Source organism: Sus scrofa, chromosome 2, assembly GCF_054392235.1.
Source record: "Sus scrofa isolate SSC_HxYL_T2T_F1_AM1 chromosome 2, Sscrofa_HxYL_maternal_Yorkshire_Landrace_v2.0, whole genome shotgun sequence".
Classification (NCBI taxonomy): domain Eukaryota; kingdom Metazoa; phylum Chordata; class Mammalia; order Artiodactyla; family Suidae; genus Sus; species Sus scrofa.
This window is the reverse complement of record NC_139384.1, coordinates 115,439,886-115,461,263: the sequence shown is the minus strand read 5'-3', so window position 1 is coordinate 115,461,263 and position 21,378 is coordinate 115,439,886. Positions and strand designations below refer to the sequence as shown.

At 36.7% G+C, this 21,378-nt stretch overlaps 1 protein-coding gene across 1 annotated transcript in view; it reads right to left on the bottom strand.

The window, feature by feature from the left end:
* Positions 1 to 885: 885 nt before the first annotated feature.
* Positions 886 to 21,378, bottom strand: part of LOC106509506 (uncharacterized) — a 1,068,352-nt gene continuing 1,047,859 nt past the window's right edge. Inside the window, exon 10 of the transcript XR_014838412.1 lies at positions 886 to 944. The gene's annotated coding sequence lies outside the window, so the exon portion shown is untranslated. The remainder of the gene's footprint in view (positions 945 to 21,378) is intronic.

Below are 21,378 nucleotides of genomic sequence, written 5' to 3'. Positions count from 1 at the left end.
CTGAGCAGTTGAGACTTGCACAATATTTGAAAAAGCTTTTCCTCTGACCTTGAGGGGGGGAAGCCAAGGGCCTATGTTTCCTGCAGGCTGTGAGTTAGGATTCTGAAAGGTATGTTTGTTTCACCCCTATACTTTCCACAACCAAATGTGCAGGGCCAGCTAAACTCTCCGTGAATTCAGAGAATCTTGTTACAAAAGGCAAATATTTTTCTTAGGGTGAGTAAATAAACATAACAAATCTGAGCAAATATCAGTTCATAATTCTTTTGGTGCTAAATTCCATGTGTGCTAAAATTCTTTCTTGTGTTTGGGTAGAGAGGTTAACATTTTTGTTCAGGCTGTGTGTGTGTGTGTGAGACAGAGAGAGAGAGAGAATTAAGGCAATAAAATTCACTCAAGTGAGGTTTGATGAGGCTAACTTAATTAGTCTACAGACATTCTGCAGTCTGCTGTAGGCTTTCTTGACTCTAACGCTGCTCATCAGCCTCATTTGGTGAATAATGTGGGCAAATATACCCCTGATGTGAGAAGTGACTCTGAGGTCAGAATTATTCAGACTATTTTGTGCAGTGACACCAGTCTCTCTCTTTGTTTTCCCCAATCCTTTGTTTTGAAAAATTCCAAGCCTGCAGAAATGTTGGGGAAAAAAAAAAAATAGCACAATGAACACCCACACACCCTCATCTAAATTCACAAATTGTTAATACTTTATAACATCGTGTGCTCTTTATCAATCTTCTGTGTAAGGATGGATATACATGTATATACACATGTATGTATGTCGGTGTATGTGACTATGTGTATTTTTATAGAAAAGCTCATTTTTGTACTTACATGAGGGGATGAATAAATGAAGAGTTAAGAGAAGAGAGTACATTCCCTTACCTGCTTGCACTTAGGATTTCTGCAGAGTCACTTTCCATCCATTTCTTACCAGGCAACAACTGTGCAAAAATACATGGATTCATCAGATAAAAGGGTAATTTTACTAATATCACTTTATTCAAAATTTTCAAATTTATATCATTTGCTTATTATTAATTCAATTTATGAGGTACATGAGCCTGTTTTAATGAACATAATTACTTGAAATTGGGGTTCTTACTTGGTATTTTCAATCATATGTTTTAACACCCAACTTGTAGTTGAATTTTTTTGGCTGTTCAATAAGAAAAAAAAAATGTTAACTTAGATAAGTAATTGTGAAAGGTAGTAGCTTGTTGTGAAATATCAAGATGCTTTTAAATTTCTCTGAAAGCTTTAAAGATATAAAAATGACATTTTAAATTTTGAGTTCCATGGGGAGTTCCTGTCATGGCGCAATGGAAATGAATCCAACTAGGAACCATGAGGTTTCGGGTTCCATCCCTGACCTTGCTCAGTGGGTTAAGGATCCAGCCTTGCTGTGAGCTGTGGTGTAAGTCACAGACGAGGCTCAGATCTGGTGTTGCTGTGGCTCTGGTACAGGCCGGCAGCAACAGCTCCGATTAGACCCCTAGCCTGGGAACCTCCATATACCACTGGTGTGGCCCTAAAAAGGACAAAAGACTAAATAAATAAATAAATAAATTTCGAGTTCCATGGGATAACAATATTTCAAAAATAGCCTGCATTCCTGGAGTTCCCGTCGTGGTGCAGTGATTAATGAATCCGACTAGGAACCATGAGGTTGCGGGTTCGAGCCCTGCCCTTGCTCAGTGGGTTAACGATCCGGCGTTGCCGTGAGCTGTGGTGTAGGTTGCAGACGTGGCTCGGATCCTGCGTTGCTGTGGCTCTGGCGTAGGCCAGTGGCTACAGCTCTGATTAGATCCCTAGCCTGGGAACCTCCATATGCCGCGGGAGCGGCCCAAAGAAATAGCAAAAAGACGAAAAAAAAAAAAAAAAATAGCCTGCATTCCTTATCAATAAATGCAAGTCAGATTAGATGTAATCTAAACTTAAAATGATGGTGAGAACTGATTATAATATAGTGTTATCAGTATGTTACGGATTTACTTCTTGTTGCAAAAGTGACATAAACAGATATACCTAAGCCTTGCTTGGCATATAATTTAACATAGCCCACATTCACTGTCATAAATATATATAGTATTTGCTTGAATGGACAGTTATAGGCCTGATTTTGAACAAGTACAGAAATAAAGTCTTGTTCAGTATCAGTGCCATATTCAAATGTTTATGATAAGAATAAAGGAAAGTGCCACATAAAAGTACTGCATAAGCAGCCTGAAAGGCACTGTTTTAAATGGTATGATGACCCACAGGCCTCTGTCCCTTCTATGGACTCCTCTTTCTATGCCCCCTTGTTCTAAGGGTGCTGGTAGCCTGGCTGCTCTCCCACTCTCTGGGCATGCATCTCTCTTCACTTTGGCCATGCCTCTGGCTCCCTCCTCACCTCCTTCAAGTCTTTATTGAACTGCTGTCTTTGCATCTTCTTTATCTATTCATCTATCATAATGACAATACTAATATAGTATTATATTGGGAAAGTAATATAGTTTACAATGGTAATGTAATAGAATGTTACTCAGCCAACAAGAGGAACAAAATCTTGCCATCTGTGATGACATGGATGGCCTGGAGGTATCATGCCAAGTGAAATAAGTCAGACAAAGACGAACACTGTATAATTTCATTTACATGTGGAATCTAAAAAATAGACAAAGGAACAAACCTAACAAAATGGATATAGTCATATATATAGAGAATAAACAGCTGTTGCCAGAGGGGAAGGGGAGGTGGGAGAATGAGAAAAAGAGGTGAGGGATTTTAAGAAGAACAAAATTCCAGTTACAAAATATATGAATCAAGAGTATGAAATGTACAGTGATTGGAACAGAGTCAGTAATAATGTAACATTTTTGAATGGTGATAGACTTATTGTGGTGATAGACTCATTTAAAAATATATGGAAATACAGAATCACTATGATGTGCACCAGGAACTAACACAGTGTTATAGGCCAAGTATACTTCAAAAACAAATAAAACACACTCATAGAAAAAGAGATCAGATTTGTGGTTTCTATATTGGGTCTGGGGAAGGGGGTTGGATGAAGACTGCTAAAAGGTACAAACTTTTAAGTTATAAGATCAATAAATACTAGGGATGTAATGTAAAAGAAAAATATAATTAACACTGCTATCTGTTACATATGAAAGTTGTTAAGAAAGTCAGTCCTCAGAGTTCTCATCAAGGAAAAGTAATTCTTTCTCTTTTTTTTCTATTTTTTAATCTATATATTCACTAAAATTATTGTGGTAATCTTTTCATGATGTATATAAGTCAAATCATTGTGCTATACACCTTAAACTTATAGTGCTGTATGTTAGTATGTCTCAGTAAAGTTGAAAGGAAATAATAGACTATTTAAGGTTGACTTAGGCACACTCTTTCAAATGTTTGGGATTAGGAATGAGACAAGAATTCTTGTACTCACCAACTTCTATTAACAACATGGACTATAAAATTAAAAAAAATAAAATGACATTTGTAGATAGCATCAGAAAGTATTACACACTTAGAAAATTCTTAAGAAAGAAAACTACAAAAATGTTATCAAGATAATTATATTATATTTAAATAAATGGAAGGGATATACACATTCATTGATGGAGAGATTCAACATTTTAAAGATCTCAACATCCCTCTCCCCCAAATTATCTATAAAATCAATGCATTTCCAATCAAAGGCTTAGCAATTTTACTTTTTGAAAATTAAAAAGCTGATTTTAAATTTTTTATGGAGATGCAGAGGTCCAAAAATTTCCAAGACAATCTTTAGGAAGAACAAAGTTGAGGGATATTCTCTAGTGTGTATCAATGCTTCATATGAAGTTAGGACAATTAAGATACTGGTATTGTCCAAAGTATATACTAAAAACCCAATGGAAATGAATAGAAAACCCAGAAAAAGACCCATATAAGGATGCTATGTGACACAGGTGTCACTGAAGAAAGAACAATCCTCTTTTATTTTTTTTCCTTTTTATAGCTGCACCTGCAGCAAATGAAAGTTCCCAGGCTAGGGATCCAATTGGAGCCGCAGCTGCAGGCCTATGCCACAGCTATGGAAACACCAGATCCAAGCTATATCTGTGAACTATGCTACAACTTGTGGCAAAGCTGGATACTTAACCCACTGAGTGAGGCCAGGGATTGAATCTGCATCCTCACATAGACAATGTTGGGTTCTTCAACCTCTGAGCCACAGTGGGAACAGAAAAAAATCCCTTTAATAAAGGGTGCCTGGTGAATCCAATTAATGAGGCTTGGGAGTCAGTGGAAGACCTGACTATCTCAACCTCCTGACCCTTACTTGCCTCACAAGGCAATTCCAGGTGGACTGCGCTAAAAATGTAAAAGGCAAAAAAAAAAAAAAAAAAAAAAAAAAAAAAAAAAAAAAAAAAAAAAGGAAAAGAAAGAAAGAAAAGAAAAAAAGACATCTGCAAGATAACATACAAAAGTATATTTATAACCTTAGGATAATCAAAGACTTCTTAAATATGATGTAGAAATAACTACCCATAAAGAGAAAGATAAAATATATCAAGACCAGAAACATCTATCAGAATGTTCCCTTGATAGACTGAAGAAGCAAGCTATTGCCTATTTTTAAAAACTCAAGATCTGTAGTTTTTATTCCAAAAATACCTATTTTGTTTATATTTTTAGGCAAAATCTTCCCTTATATTTATTGGCAAATGTTAATTCAACTAATTTTTTTTTAAAGCTGTTTTCTCTTGGATTTTTATTCTTCTATTTGCATAAGTTTCTTCCTTTCACTTGTTTTCTTCAAATCTTTGATTATCACTTATGAGTTCATTTCACAATGTTACTTAAACTTCTTTTGTTCTTGTTTGTGAATGAATGTTCTGATTAGAGCACCTTTCCTCCAGTCATAGTGAAGGGAATTTAGTTTGTGCCACTGGCGTGGGGTGCAAGTGCTGTGTCTTTTCAGTTTGTGGGTTCCTCCTGCTCTTGGTAAATACTACCAGCCTGAAGCATTCCTCCACCTCTGCAACCTCCTTTTCCTGCATTCATTGCTTTAGTTTAGAAGTAAATGCTGCTTTGCCCTCTCTGCTGTTTTTCATCATAAGCAGGAATGGAAGGGAGTGCAGACTTGCTGTGTTGCTATATGTGTCTTCCCTAGTTCCCCTTGTGATCACCGCCAAGCCCTATCCACTCTTTGGATCTATTTCCTCAAAGTTTAGAGCATCCCTCAAACTTCATAGAATTCTTCTTTCTATATTTCAGACTAAGATTTCTCCTCTAATCTTTACGGCTGACTTCAAGGGCAGGTGACTTGTATGGTCCTACAAAGCTCAGGACTCCAAAGGGCACTGCACGTGGCTTCATGTTCTCTTGTTGTCATCTTGAAGTTCTTAGTTATTTGTGAACAAGTGTGCTGGATTTTCATTTTGCATTGGGCCCTTCAAATTGTGTATCTGTGCCTGTGGGTCTGATACCTCTCTGATATAGTCTTGATTCCTTAATAGCTTTCAAATTTTCTCAAACATTTTCTTCTGTCATGGTAATTCTTTCTTATATTTGATAAAATGACACTTAAAAAAATCATACTTTTAATTTTTATTTTGCGTGCTTTACAATTTATTTAAGTGTACAATTCAATGATTTTTTTTTAGTTCACAGAGTTATGCAGCCATCATTTAGAACAATGGAGGAATGTTCTAGCAATGTCTGAAATCTGTCTAGAAATGTCCAAAAAGATTTCATGTGATTATTTGAAGTCACTCCCTGCTCCCATCACCAGTACCAGCACTTTTCATTTTTTAAAAATATGAGTTCTTATGTTTGTGCATAGGGAGGAGATTCTAAATTCCTCTTAAAGGAAGTTGGAGAAGACCCTTAGAATGATAATCTTCAAAAGAGGAGTGTGTGAAACCACCACTCTGAGAAGTCTGTGACCTTCCTCCTCCTTTTCTTTCCAGTAAATAATTTGTGAGAGGTTATTTTTATGTGAATTCAAGTCTGATGACAAGAGAATAAATAAGATTTATTTAGAATTAGGCACTTCTACTTAAACAAAACCTGTTTCTCTTTGTTTTCTTTTAGATTTTCAACAACAAATTTTGAAAATGATATATCATACTGCCTAAAGCCGTAAGCTGGTTCATTGCTAAACTCAATGAACTGTAATTATAGCTATACTATTCTAAGCAGATTTCTTATAATCATTCTTCTTTTGATTTTAATTTTATAAAATATTTATCTTTTCTGATTATAAAACTCCTAAATGGTTATATTTATAGAATTGTACACTGCAGAATGATATTTAGAATATGGGGTGTCACATTTCCTCCTAATAATGTTCTTTGCATATATGTGTGTATCTAGTGGGTGTTTTTTGGTACAACATGCGATCATGACTCATGCAATTTTCTGCTTGGTGTATCATATATGTGATCATTAATACGTACTCATAAATATTCTTCAAAAACATTATTTGTGAGAGTTACAGCTGATTTTGGACAAAAGAAGAACCTGGAAGCAGGGCTCAAAAACCAGAATGACTATGAGACTGATTCATATCTATTTATGATACAGATCTTTCTAGATGACTCTGTAGCAGGAAGACTCAAGATGATAGAAATTCTTCTCCAGGTCACCCCATTAAAGAACTCTAATAATGAAGCAGTCTAGAGAAAACATTCTTTTAAAGAATCTACTTAGGTAGATTAAAATAGCAGCAATTCCTTAAATGTGATTACTTTCTACACATTTCCCACATTTTTTTTGGTATGATTTCATTTATTTGAAATGTCCAGAATGGATAAGTCTACAGAGACAGAAAGTAGATTTGTGGTTTTTTTGGGCCTGGGGGAGCAGGGAATTGGTAATGGCTGCTAATGGGTACAGAGTTTCCTTTGGGGGTGATGAAATTGTTCTAGAATAAGAGTGAGATGATTAGCCATTGTGAATATACTTAATTATATATTATATTTAAAGAGTAGAACATCTTTAAAAGGTGAATTTTCCGATATGGGAAACATACGTATTTCTTAATATATATACACTATAGTATTTGTTTGTATGTTTCTGCTCGCAAGATCTATACACCTAGTGCAATTCCTAACACATAATAGGTGTTCAGTGAAAGCTTACTGGTGAGAGAATGAGGCAGAAATAAGAGCAAAGTATAGTTTTTGTTCTTGACCACTATTTAGATCGCTGAGTAAGCCCACTTAATCTCCCTCAAACGAAGAAAACATATAGGTATCTAATTTAATTAGAAAAGTACTTTAAAGTCATTAAAATCACTTGGTAAGGTACCTGGCACATAATAAATACTGGGTAATTATTAGGTATTATTATTAATAAAAATAATCTGCCTCCAAAGAGTTGGAAGTCTGAGAACCAAGAGGTGGAGGCCAGGAGCAAGTTGCAATTACAAATGGGTACCAGTTGTGGTGCCAGCACTCAGGGATGGGGACAAGCCTCTCCGGTCTAGTTTGTCCAATTGGGAACTTGCATGAAGTGCCCCTCAGGCCACCCTTCTTCTCATCTACAGATATATTATTGAAAATTGCAGCTCAGCCCTGTCAGTCTAAATTACATTAGGAGGATTAGGAGATGCTCTGCAAGGAGAAAACAGGATTTGGCAATTTGATTTCAGGAAAACTTGAAAGGTCAGAGATGGAAGGCCAAGGTGAAAAAAATAGAGCTTTGAGCTTCTGCGGTGAGAACAACAATCAGAGCAAGAATGACAGTTATGAAAGTTTAGGAGTAATGTCTTCAGTAAGAATCATCAACTATGACAGAATTTGGTCTTTTTGAGGAGGTGGGAGATATACTGAATTGTCTAAAAGGAATGCTGCTTGTTAATTTTGCTGCTCTCATATGATTTCTAGTTAAAATAGTATTTTTGGCTCAATGAAACCATTTTCCTTTTTTAGTAAAGCTAAAAAGTTATTTTGATTGACTCTTAATGTGTCTCATTATTTTAGTCAATTTTTTTAAAGCTGCTTTTAAAACCAGTGCTAAAACTTTCATGCTTTAAATAAAATCTGTTGCTTTCTTGTAAACAATTGGCAATTATGTAAGAAGTTAATGAAATAAATACACTTTCATGAGACTTTCTAGAATACATTTTCACACATAGTCACTATTAGTTATGTCATATTTTGTTGGTTGTTTGCAGATAAAAGGTTGGTTTTGTTTTGTTTTGTTTTAAACCTAGTATTATAGTTATAATTGCAGACATATGAGCTGGAAGTATAACCATGCACTCTTGATTATTAAGTGGTTACTCTTAAGGGTTTGGTGTCTGACCATAGATGAGTACTCCGTGTTTCTGAGCTGCGATTTCCTATAAAATCTAGAAAAATAAAAATAAAAGTATCTTATTTTCAGGGTTGTTGTGAGGATCAAATGGGAAAATGAATTTCAGTCTTAAGCATGAGATTTGGTGCATAGTAAAATGCTCAACTTTTTTTTTTTTTTTTTTTTTTTTTGCTTTTTAGTGCTGTACCCACGGCATATGGAGGTTCCCACACTAGGGGTCAAATAGGAACTACAGCTGCTGGCTTACATCACAGCCACAGTAATGTGGGATCCGAGCCACGTCTGCGACCTACACCACTGAGGGTCCTTAACTCACTGAGCGAGGCCAGGGATTGAACCCATATCCTCATGGATCCTAGTTGGGCTCGTTAACCACTGAGCCACGAAGGGAACTCCCAACAAATTGTTTTTTTAAAAAAAACATTTTATTTAAGTGTGTGAATGTAAGAGTCCAACAGCATTGTTTTCCTGACAGATTATGTTTATGTGACTGTGCTGGAACATTGTAAACATCTGTGCCTTAGTTACCACTTGCCTGATTTATTTAACCATGTGGATTTTGTCAACTATTTTCATCTAATCACACACAGGCAATACCATCTACCCTGCACAGATGGTTTCTTCAACCATCAGCAATGCCTGGGTGGGGCATTCCCAGAGACTGGGCATGTTAAAAGTTAGAGGCAAAGAAATTTGAGCTTTTGAGTGTTGAGTCTCCTACAGTACTTCTAAACTCCTATGTGGTTCTGCTCTGACTATGGAAAAGTTGATCTTTCTAAATACATATTTTTTTAGAGAGTCAGAACCATCAGGGATGTCTGACTCATTAGGAAATGTTCTCAGTCTGACAGGAAGAAAATCAAATAGGTATGCTACGTAGAGAGAGTTAAAAAACACAATTTAATACTTCAATGTCCATCTTTATTAATAAAATATTGAGTACATGCAGATATGGGAGCAGAATTTTTTGAAATAGGCTTTCTACAAAAATGTTACACACCCATTGTAGACAAATCATAAAATATAGAGAACAAGAAAAAAAATTTCCCCACAATTCTTTCACCCAAGATAACTACTCTTGACATTTTGATTATGTCCTGTCACTGAGAGATAAGAAGGCAACAGAGCTACATATTTTGCTGTCTGTATGTGAACTCAGTAACAATCATGCAGTGACCAAGCACTGATAAGATTTAAAAGAAGTGATATGGGAGTTCCCATCGTAGCTCAGAGGAAATGAATCTGATTCGTGTCCATGAAGATGCAGGGTCGATTCCTGGCCTCACTCAGTGGGTTAAGGATCTGGTATTGCTGTGGCTGTGGTGTAGGCCAGCAGCTACAGCTCCTATTTGATCCCTGGCCTGGGAACCTTCATATGTCATGGGTGTAGCCCTAAAAATACAAAAAAAAAAAAAAAAAAGAAAGAAAAGAACTGCCATGGTTGGTCACTGATCAGGTTATGTACCTGTTGTTTATGTAGTGATTTATTGACTGAAAAGCTAGCAGCAAAATTTGTACTTTACGCATTTACTCACAGTTAGTATACTTGCTAATAGAAGTGTGAACCAGGTTGCCTAGGACTAATGTTGTTTAACTAACCCATGATAATTCAAAAGTGCATATTGGAACTTGGTAAAGCAAGGATTATCTGTATGTATTTACATATAATGAGTGAAGGGGATGACTTCCCAATTTGGTCCTGATAGGCTGTGAACAGTAGTACTGCTCCCCATCCCGGTCTACCTGGGTGGCAGGCTAGGGGCAGGGGGAAGCAGCATTGGTCTATGGAACCTGAAGAATATGGTGCACTTAGTTCTCTGACTATGCCCCCCCCCCCCATAAAAGAGGAATCATGCTGGTCAGGTGACTCACTGCAATGAGTATTTGCAGGTGACTCACTGCAGATTGTATCTGCTTCTGCTCCTCTTATGCCACAGTACAGCTGAGGTCACTGAGGATTTCAGTCTAACCTGGGGATCTGATAGTTTCCTTCCATTTCCCCCAGGAAACTTCCCTCCTCATACCTCCACCCTCACCTTATAGACAGTGACAAAAAGAGGCTCATGTCCTGTAGGGACAAGTCTCTGTGGCAGTTTCAGAGGAATAAATATTTGTTGAGGTCAGATCAATGGCATTAAACACAGAAGTACAAGGAACCAAGAAAGTTGAGGAATTTATAGCCCAGTCTGTAAATGAAGAGGATTGATGGTAGCTGAAGACAAAAGGAGGATTCATTGGAAAGAGGGTGGAATGGCCTTAGGAAATAGAAGTTCTGGAACTTGGGGAGATTCCACACAGGACTTTAATAAATTTTCTCAACTATCTTTGCACCACAGTGTCTGTCACATAATAAGGTGGTAAAAATATTTGTTAAATGAAGCAAAAAGTATTGTTGGGATTCTACCACAAAACAAGTGTTTTTTAAACTTTCCAATGGCTGCCACTGCACCAAAAATAAAATCTGAAGGGTCTCCAATAGCTCACAAGGCCTAGGTAATCTGATCTCTAATAAATTCTTTAATTCCATCTATTATCCCTCATTCTTCACAACTCTCCCCTACCCTCTGTTATTCTTTAGCTACATTGGCATTTTTTTTTCTGTTTCATAAATTTGCCAAACTCACTGTGGTCTTAGGATCCTTGCTTTTCCTGTGACCTCTGGGAAATTTAACCTGTACATCTTCACATGGAAAACTCTTAGCACAATGTCTAACATATGCAGTCAGTAAGTGTTATTATTTGTGTTGCTGTTCTTAGTGATTTCTTCCATCCTTAGAATGTCCAATTAATTTTGTATTTCCTCTTTAACTTTAGCCTGTTTTTGAGGTGAATTATCCATGACAACAAACCTCTCAATTGAGAAAAAGATGAAAGGTATGTCTGCATCAGTTAGGTAAAACTATGCTGTGGTAACAAACAGTCCTTCAAATCTGAACAACTTAAAACAACAAAGGTATATTTTTGCTGAGGCTACACAGACAGGTTTAAGGGTTTGCCATGTCAGAAGAAGATAAGAATAAAGAGTAGAGCATTGTTAATTTAATTTTTATCCCAAATATGTCACAAATAATTGCTCAGATTTTATTGACCATAAGTCAAGATCTGCTGCCTCCTATATGCATTCCTGTCTTTATATTAAGTCTTCATGGCAGGGACTACATTTTAAAATTGTGGTTTCCAAAATAACTTCAAGTATTCAGATTCCTAGGTTGACAAATTTCTGATTTAGTTGGTCTGGGATATAAAATGGCTATCAATTTATCTGCAGTACTTCTAGTAACTCAGTTGGATGTGATTTTGAGAGACACAGCTCTAATCACACCAACAACGGTTGACTGATGATGAGTGTTTAATAAATATTTTTTGATTGACTGCACTAGGGTTTCCTTATGAATAAAGATTTAAATGACTAAGTCAGTAATCTGAATGAAAAGAATTTACATATGTTAACTTGCATTAGGAGGAAGAGAAAGGTCCTGAGTTTTTTTTCCATTCACCCTAAACTAACTTCTAACTTCTGAGAGGAGGAGGCTGGGACTTCCTACCTTTCTTTCACTTTGTCCAGGTCACTAGGTTGAACCATCTCAGCCATGTCATATTTCTCACTCAGGAAGAAGGCCCAAATCAAAAAATATTTTTAAAAGAGTGGATACATTCTTGATACATTCCATTTGAAATGGATTATGAGAAAGCAAATCCAATCTCTTATAATCAAAAGCTACTTTGTGTGAACCAAGCCCACGTTTTTTTTGACAATGACAGATGACAGCTCTCTTTTTATGTTGTATTAAAAATCTAATGGCAAATAACTTTAAAACCCCAGCTAAGTGGCAACTAAACTCATTGTCACTTATCTCTGCAGTATTTTCACACTCAGATCACAGAACAACAATACTAGGAGAAAAGATCATAATGGTATCATAAAATAAGAATCATAAATGTATGCTTTATAAGTGAAGTTAATGTTCCATTATGATAGATTACCTATCCTCTTGAAAATCTCAACCATTTGAAAACCATATCTACTACATTTTCAATATTTAGGCTTTTCTCTGAAAGGCAGCTTCAGGATGGAGGTCTCCATGGGTATGTATTCACAAGCATTATGTTTTGGTTCATAAAATCTGAAGGGTTCTAAAGTATTAAAATGTTCATACAAAGCATACAGAGAAAAACACAACAAAAACCAGTGCTTAAATATCCATTAGTCATTTTAAAAATTAATTTGTAGGAGATCCTATTTTCATAATTGCTGTGAGGTCCTGCTTTAATAGTATCACTATTTCCTTCTCCTCTAGGCAAGTTATTCATGTTAGGCTACTTTTACAGGCTATGTATGGAGCACTCACATCTTGGGAGTATGGGCTAAAGAGAAGATAATGAGAATATGCATTTAATTACTCTCTTGCTAAAAATATTGGTTGTTTCTTCAGGATCTGTATTCTGACTATCTAAGTGAATCTAAGTGAATCTTGGCTTGGATGGGAATAGGTGATTTTGCCGTTGCCTGAATGTGGATCAAGTTTAGCTGATACTGGAGTTCCCGTGGTGGCTAGGTGTAAATGAATCTGACTAGCATGCATGAGGATGCAGGTTCGATCCCTGGCCTCGTTCAGTGGGTTAAGGATCCAGTGTTACCGTGAGCTGTGGTATGGGTCACAGACGTGGTTCGAATCTGGCATTGCTGTGGCTGTGGTGTAGGCCAGAGGCTATGATTTGACCCCTAGCCTGGATACCTCCATATGTCCTCTGAAAAGGACAAAAAAAAAAAAAAAAAAAAAAAAAAAAAGTTTAGCTGATACTGCTCTAGTAGATGGTAACAAACTAAAAGGGCTGAAAAATGCAAGAAAATTGCATGTACTCGAAGACTTGTTTCTTTACCTCATGAACATTTATGTATTTCCTGGATCACATCTGAGAAGGCAATGTGCACAGTGGAGTCATCGTCTTCTTTCTTGTAGATTGCTCTGTAGTATTCTTATAATAAAATGGCTTTGTGTATTTAGAATATACCATGGTCAGTAATAGTCATAACAATAATTTCATGACTATTATTATTCATGGTATATTCTAAATACATAAAGATTCTTTGCAATGTGCTTGTTAATAGGCCTCACTATATTAACATGAAGCACAAAGTGGGATTAATATTGGAATACAGAGGTTCTAGGCATCTATGTTGCTTGGGATGTTTAGTGTAACATTTAAAAAAATTTTTTTCCTTAAATTCAGATGTAGAACTGAAATAATTGTATCCTTCAGCTCACAGCTCATTATAATTACTGGTTCTGGGAAAGCTTTCCTCTCTCTCTCTCTCTCTCTCTCTTTTTTTTTTTTTTTTTTGCCACACCTGCGGGATATGGAAGTTCTCTGGGCTAGGGATTGAACCCACGCCACTGTACTAACCAAAGCCATAGCAGGGACAATGCCAAATCCTTAAACAATGGAGACACTAGAAAACTCCTCTCTTTCTTTGTCCTGTTTTGTCTTTATTTTCCATGCCTATTTCCTTCTTTTCTCCAGAAAAACCCCATCAGTGTAATGTGTTTGTCACCTTTGTATGTGTTCTTGTGAAATGTGTACTGTTTTGTGCACTTGCATTTTTAATTTTTTTAAGTTGGGTTAGGTAAGAAATTTCAGTGGATTTTTCCTTGTTTCACTCAGCGTCTATGTTGCTGTGTATTTCAATTATTTCAGGCTGCTCATTACTATATTGTTTATTAAGATCTGTGTAGTATTTATACTCACTTTTTAAAAATAAAATTTTGGTTGTGTTTCCTGATATTTGCTACTTATTGGTTTGGTTACTCTCCATCTAATAATCAAAAAATAATCATCTTTAAAATAATCAAATATATTTTGTAAATGAAAATCCTAACATACCAGGGTAAGGGCAAATAGAAACCTTTAATAATATTTTCCAGTGAAATTCTGAAACTGCATAGGAATATCACAGCAGGAATACCAGAGCAGGGATAGGACTTCCCTTATAAAACGAAGACATAATATGCATGAAATATCCCAAACAGCTCTTTCAGTCTCACCCATGCTTTAATTCTAAAGTTTAGCATAACTGATATTATAAAGCTACACTTCAGAATGCTCATTTTCATTGAAATACAGAAGCTTCTTGTGAGGATGTAGGATCAGGATGCTTGAAGAAATATATAAATTTTAAATAACATAAAGCCACAGGGTCCTAGAGTCAGACCTGCTTTTTAGTGGCTTGCTCAGTCACTGTGCATAGTCAATAAATGAATTTACCTTTTTTTCTCTTCATAGATTTTGGACAATAACGTAGAGTGTCTTGAGTCTTTTAAGGAAAGGTGATTATTACTATTAAGTAGAATCATTTCCTATTCTCTCTTTAAGATCTTTGAGACCTAATGAGGAATGTTAACCAGCCTGATGAGGATTCGCTTTTGAGAACAGCCAGGCTGTACCTCCATCCTCTGGAACCATGCCAGGAGGTTGTGAGCCTAATCTGTGCAGAAATCAGTCCTTTTTGTTTGTCACTGAAGCCTAAACACACTCCAGGAATTAGGAACTAATTAATGTCAACACATTGCAAATGAAGAAAGAAGGAAAATTGCTTGGACTCATTTCTGAGGAAATCTTCAGCAATTCTCTTTAGTTAAAGTTAATGTGTACCCTAGGGCAGCACTGAACCAAATCATAAAATATTGCTCATGTAGATGAGTGACCTGGAGGTGACCCGTGGGAGCCTCTTGATCAGTATTTGTTTTTATATCATGTCTGATTCATTAGGATGCCACTTAAAACATAGGATTATTTATCTGGTGGCATCAGATAGGCTAAGAATCCAAACTGTGGCTTCATTAACAATAAGTTCAAGAGTGCCTACAAAAAAACCTAGGAAATAGGGAGTTCCTATTGTGGCTCAGCAGGTTAAGAATCCAACATTGTCTCTGTGAGGATGGAGGTTCCATCTCTGGCTTCGCTCAGTAGGTTAAGGATCTGGTGTGGCTGCAAGCTTCAGCATGGTCCTGCAGCTGTAGCTCAGATTGGACTCCTGGTCCAGGAACTTCCATAGGCCGTAAGTGTGGCTGTAAAAAAAAAAAAAAAAAAATCTAGGAAATAACTTACAAAATGGCATTTTCTTGATTTTCATTTGTTGCTGCTTTATGGACTTTGATGAATGGCTTTTCCAAGAATGGAACAAATATATTATACGGATCTTAGAAAGCCTTCCTCTTTTAATAAGAAATAGATTCTAATATGTCTTTATGTCTATAAAATTAGGAACTGGATGCTAAAATCCAAATAATCACTTTGGATAATCATGTACTAGTATATCTTCTTTGATCTACAGTTATGAGAGTAAACCCAAGTATGTGAAATACCAATCAGGGGTGAGTCTGCAATTAGGAATGGGAGAGTCATTCTGCAAAAAAAGCAGTTGGGGCTGCAGTAAATCAAAAAGAGGGAATTTATGTTTATTATTCTTTAGTCTTTGTTCTTATATTTTTCTCCATTAAGGATGCTGTGGATGTGCACTTTATTAGACTTCACCTGAATGAGAATGTCTGGGCTTGGACAGTAAGGTCTGTTTGGATCAGACCTTCAGCTCTTTAGAGAAGACTCCATGCTTTCTAATTCCTCTATTTCAAATGCTCAGCACAGCACCTGCCACACAGGATGCGTCAAGATTATTGCATAAATGAGGACTATAAAATAAGGTAGACATACCTATAATGTGAGGCTAAATTTTGACCTGCATTTTAGTGCATAGACATTAAAGTTAAAAAAATCTAGATTCTGGTCCCCACAACCATATGGCCCTAAGTAAGTATTCCTTTTAGATCTTAATTTCCTCATCTATAAATTGGGATTAATAACAGATTACTAGAGAAGAGGAGAGAGGGCTCTAGTGAAGACTTTTTTGACCACATCAAGCCCAAAGATTCTGCTAAAATTAAAAAAAAATTAAGTTCTAAGAAATTTGGCTCTTAGTTAAATACTGCCTTGATTGTTCAATAACAGAGTTTTCCCTAAATCTTAATATGCTACCTAGAATAAGGGGATTCAAGAGCATGCTCTTTTCCTCTTTGTTTTCCCAAGAATCTAGCGCAGATTACATGTAAGCCTTGGTCTGTGTGTTTTCTACAAACTACGCTATTTGGGGGGTGGATATGAAAGAACATTCAAGTAAAAAGTCATGACAAATATGGTTTATTAAGAAACTTCCTATCCCTATTCATATACTAGCATTCCTGCAAATAATTTGTGTAATTTTCCTTATATTTTGGCAAAGTCTGGAAAGATGAGAGCTGGAAGGGAGGTGAGAGCAAAAAACTTGGGGCCCCATTCTGGGAGGGGACCAGGCAGACTAGGACTGGACAGGGAATTCAACTGAGGGGATTAATTGTTTCTAACAATGATAGTATTAGAGAAAGAGCCTTTTTTTTTTTTTTTAATAAAAGTGGGAAGGTGGGAAGACAAGATGCACTTTGAAATATTTAAAAGCCCAAAGAAATAGATGTTTTGGTCCTTTTAAAATTTAAGAGAACAAAAAAAAAATTAATAGAATGATACAACAAACTTATCAAATGTCTTACAGATTCCCCTTACACATGTAAGATGTATATTAAACCCATTAGAATTCCTTCTTACAACAGGGAAGAAAAATTGGACCTAAAGGAAATAAATACATAAATGCAAGAGGTCTTGTCCTGATCACTGATGAGCGAAAGCTCTCAAATGAATACCATTAACTTGACTCTCTGCACCTGGGTTTCGCCAGAAACCAATCCCTACCTCCACCAAAACAAGGAAACTAAAATACAAGGCATGATGTGCAGGGTTCTGATGTGATCGTCCTTCATTTCATATACTGGGGAATGATGCTTCAGGCTATGGAGTGCCTAGGATTCCCAGGTGCAGGTGTGGGTGTGTATGTGCTTTCCTGTGACTAAATTGTCCTGAAGAGGAATGAAGCCTGAGAAAACTGCTAGCATTTGACTGACTTGGCTTTCTTGAGTTAGAATATTCACTGACCAAACTTAGCCTTTCCTTTCAAATAGGAGATCTTAACTTTCTCATTTTTGTGTGTGTGGAGTGTGTGTGTGTGTTATGTGTGTGTGTCTGCGTGAACACACCAATTCAAGACACACAGACTGTAAGTGTTAAATGACTACTGCAGCAAACAACAACATCATGCACCCTATTAAAATGCAATTAGATAAACAGTTGCTACAAGCTTGAAAACCCTCCTCCTTTACCATGGTGAATAGGTTGGAATCTCTCCACAGTTAATAAAAAGGGAAGGATGTGGAAACTTGGGAGAAATATAAGATAAAGGGAAATAAAATACCAATTTCCAGAAAGAAATGTATAAGGATACTGATATAAGTGTTCAACCTGAAATATGAATCACTGATTTTTTTTTTTTTTTTTTTTGCTTTTTAGGGCTGCACTCATGGCATATGGAGGTTCCCAGGATAGGGGTCAAATAGAAGCTGTAGCTGCTGGCCTACAGCACAACCACAGTGATGCAGGATCCAAACTGACTCAGTGATCTATGCCACAGCTCATGGCAATGCTCCATCTTCACCCACTCAGCAAGGCCAGAGATTGAAACTGCACACTCATGGATGCTAGTCAGTCCACTGAACCACGATGGGAACTCATAAATCACTGATTTAAAGGTCAGAAGATTTAGGTTTTATAAACTACCTGTCTCAGTGACTCGACTCCAAAGACATAGGGCAAATACTATATGAGAAGGTGGTTATAAAAATATCTCAAATGTTGTACTATATTATATATGTTTATACTTTTGGCCACTTAGCTATCTATTATTTTACTTAAGGTTTGATAGGTTTAAGGTAACTCCACAAATAAAAACCTAGAGGCACAAATGTTCTGGTGAATGCATATACTCAACCTCTCTGCACCCCTATACAACCAAGTTTCTTTCCCTATCTGTCCACTTACTCAGAGATTCAAAAAGTTTAAAAGAAGAAACATTAACTCAAAAGTTATGCCCAAGGCTGTGATCCATCCTAGCCGAGGAGCAAAACAAGGCTGGGCCTGATCTGTGCATTTTTGGGCACCAGGTAACAGCTGCTTGTCATCTGCCTTCGCTGGAGTGTTTTCTTATTGATTGCATGCCTATTTTTGACTTTCCTCCTAAAAGAGACAGAGAGGAGAAAGGAAGTTAAGGAGGGAGGGTGGAAGGGAGAAGGAAAGAAACAAGAGATGGGAATAAAAGGGAAGGGAAGAGAACAGAACACAACGGGAGAAAGGGGGCTATTAAGACTACAGCCACTGCACATCACTTACAGACAAGTGGACTTGAGGGATGGAAAAGGCTCAACCACTACCAAAGCCAAAACTCATCTGCCTTCCTCACTTCTGTGTGTGGACAACCACATGCCAGCTGAACATTGGCTAGTTTTGCCAAATTACCTACTTTGGGCTTCATTTTGCTGGCTTAGGTAGCTTGAAGAAAGAAGTCTCCCTCATATGCTGCATCAGTATAGACAATGAGAAATGACCCTTGTAGCAACAATAAAACCTTTACCAATCCAAGGGGATTTTTTTTTTTTTTTGAATGCATAAGGGCAAGATATGAAGGCTGAGAGTAAAACCGTATGGATATGGAGGAAGTAAGTGCATTCTTAAACTGTCATTTCAACAGTTTGTTCCCATTCAGTGCAGGAATAACAGGCTAAGCTTAGATGTTGTTTTCATCATTTTTGTTGTTTATAGTTATAACATAAGACTAGATATAACCATTCAATGTATCAAAGACGTTTTTTAAAGTAAAATATGAGCATGAAAGTTTCTACAAACAGTTCCACTTAAAGGAATACTGTGCTGATAATAACAGTGGTATAGATTAGGCTTTCTGAAAGACAATATGATAATGGCTATCAAAAACCTTAAAAATGTGTTTGCCCCCCCCCCCCCCACAAGAGTCTGTTTCTTGCACAAGTTTTACAAAGGTACAACTTTCCAAGACTGAACTAGGAAGAAATAGATCAATCACAAGGACTGAAATTGAATCAGTAATTTTTATTTTTTGGCCAGCCTGTGACATATGGACCTCCTGGGCCAGGGATCAGATCAGAGGCAAGCTGCAAACTAAGCTGCCTCTGTGGCAACACTGGATCCTTAACCCACTATGCTGGGCTGGGGACCCATGTCCCAGAACTCCCAAGATGTCACCAATCCCATTACTCCACAGTGGGAGCTCCTGAATCAGTGATTTAAAAACTTCCAAAGAACAAAAATCCAGGATCAGATGGCTTCACAGGTGAATTCTATCAAACTTTTAGAGAAGAGTTAACACCTATCATTCTAAAACTATTTCAAAAAATTGCAGCCGGGGAGCTCCTGTTGTGGCATAGCAGAAACAAATCTGACTAGTATCCATGACTAGTATCCACTAGTATTATGGGTTTGATCCTTGGCCTTACTCAGTGGGTTGGGGATCCAGCATTGCTGTGAGCTGCAGCATAGGCTGCAGACTTGGCTTGGATCCCGGGTTGTTGTGGCTGTGGTGTAGGCCGGCAGCTGCAGCTCTGATATGACCCCTAGCCTGGGAGCTTCCATATGCCACAGGTGCAGCCCTAAAAACAAAACAAAACAAAACAAATGCAGAGGAAAACTTTCTCAAGCTCATTCTGTGAGGCCACTATCAACCTGACACCAAGACCAGACAAAGACACCACAATAAAAGAAAATTACATGACAATATAATTGAAAAAAGATGCAAAAATCAACAAAATATCAGCAAACTGAGTCCAACAATACATTAAAAGGATCAAACACATGATCAAATGGAATTTATCCCATGGATGCAAGGATTCTTCAATATCCACAAATCAATGTGATAATACCACATTAACACACCAAAGAATAAAAAAGTGTATGGTAATCTCAATAGACGCAGAAAAAGTTTTGGACAAAATTCCACACACATTTATGATAAAAACTCTCTAGAAAATGGGCATTGATGGAACCTACCTCAAAATAATAAAGACCAGGTATGACAAACCCATAGCTAACATCCTATTCAGTGGTAAAAAGTTAAAAGCATTTCCTCTAAATCAGGAATGAGACAAGGATGCCCACTCTTGCCACTTTTATTCAACATAGTATTGGAAGTCCTAGCCACAGCAATCAGAGAAGAAAAAGAAATAAAAGGAACCCAAATTTGAAAAGAAGAAGTAAACCTGTCACTGTTTGCAGATGATGTTATATTACGTGTAGAAAATTCTAAAGATGCCACCAGAAAACTATTAGAGCTCATAAATGAATTCAGTAAAGTTGCAGAATACAGAATTCATACACAAAAAACTCTTGCATTCCTGTACACTAACACTGAAAGATCAGAAATATAAATTAAGGAAAAATCCCATTTACCATTGCATCGAATACAGTAAAATACCGAGGAATAGACCTATCTAAGGAGCAAAAGACCTGCACTCTTAAAAGTATAAGACACTGATGAAGGAAATCGAATAAGACAAAGACGGATGGAAAGATATAACATGCTATGAGATATAACAAGTGTGGAGTTTTCTTAAAAAACTTAATATAGAACTACATTATGATCCAGCAATACAACTCCTGGGCATAGATCCAGAGAAACCATAATGTTCAATGCAATACTGTTTACAATAGCCAAGACATGGAAGTTACTAAATGATCACCAACAGAGGAGTGTGTAAAAGATGTCATGTATATATACATGTGTGTGTGAATGTCTTTGTGTACATGTGTTTATACATATATATGTATAAAAAATAGAATATTACTCAGACATAAAAAAGAATGAAATAATGCCATATGCAACATCAATAGACCTAGAGATTATCATACTAAGTGAAGTAAGCCAGACAAAGAAAAATATCATGTGAGACACTCATATGTGGAATCTAAAAAGTATGATACTAGAGAACTTATTCATAAAACAGAAAACAACTCAATGATTTTGAAATAAAACTTGTTACTAAAGGGGAAACATTGGGGGAGGGATATATTAGGAGGTTGGGGTTAATATAGACACACTATTACATATAAAATAGATAAGTAACAAGGACC